Source organism: Bison bison, unplaced genomic scaffold, assembly GCF_000754665.1.
Source record: "Bison bison bison isolate TAMUID 2011002044 unplaced genomic scaffold, Bison_UMD1.0 scf7180017849622, whole genome shotgun sequence".
Lineage (NCBI taxonomy): Eukaryota > Metazoa > Chordata > Mammalia > Artiodactyla > Bovidae > Bison > Bison bison.
The window spans coordinates 1-690 of record NW_011480195.1 but is presented as its reverse complement, the minus strand read 5'-3'; the positions used below and the strand labels follow the sequence as shown (position 1 = coordinate 690).

General features: G+C 54.5%; 1 long non-coding RNA gene across 1 annotated transcript; it reads left to right on the top strand.

Annotated features, from left to right (window-relative positions):
* On the top strand, window positions 1–675 carry LOC104993995. The gene is made up of 3 exons (XR_825904.1): window positions 1–35; window positions 165–239; window positions 329–675. It is a non-coding gene; the product is annotated as an uncharacterized LOC104993995 (long non-coding RNA).
* The last annotated feature ends 15 nt before the right edge of the window (window positions 676–690 follow it).

The following is a 690-nucleotide window of genomic DNA, read 5'->3' as shown; positions in this document are numbered from 1 at the left end:
AGGTGTGACCAGTCTGCGTTTCAACCAAGACCAGAGTGAGAGAGGCTTGTGCCTATGCCCTTTTGGGAGCGGGGGGAGGGAGAGAATGGCCACAGGTGGATGTTAAGCCCCTAGCTTCCCACTTGGGCATCCTTTGAGGCAGTCCGGATTCCTCCCATCCCCAGGCTGCTTTTGCTGTGCTATGGAGACAGGTGTGCGCATCTACAACGTGGAGCCATTGATGGAGAAGGGGCATCTGGGTGAGCTGTCGGTGGGGGAGGTGCAATGGGCAGAAGGGATGGGTTGGGAATTGGCACCCATCCGTACTGATACCCTGGTCCTTGTCCAGACCATGAGCAGGTGGGCAGCATGGGCCTGGTGGAAATGCTGCACCGCTCCAACCTGCTGGCCCTGGTGGGCGGTGGTAGCAGCCCCAAGTTCTCAGAGATCTCAGGTAAGTGTCCTCATCCCATCCCACCCTTGGCCCAGACTCCCTAGAATCCTGGCCTCCCAGAGGCACTGGCAAATGAAGAGTAACTCAGAGTCACACAGTGAGGCTTACAAGTCCTGGATCTCATTGCTTGAGAAGCTTGGTGTTTTGTCTTCATTTAACAAACACTTGTTGAATGCCTCCTGTATGACATGTCCTTACCTATAGAGCGCTTGCTGTGATCCTGGTGCTGTCCTAACCACTTTACATGTATTAACTCA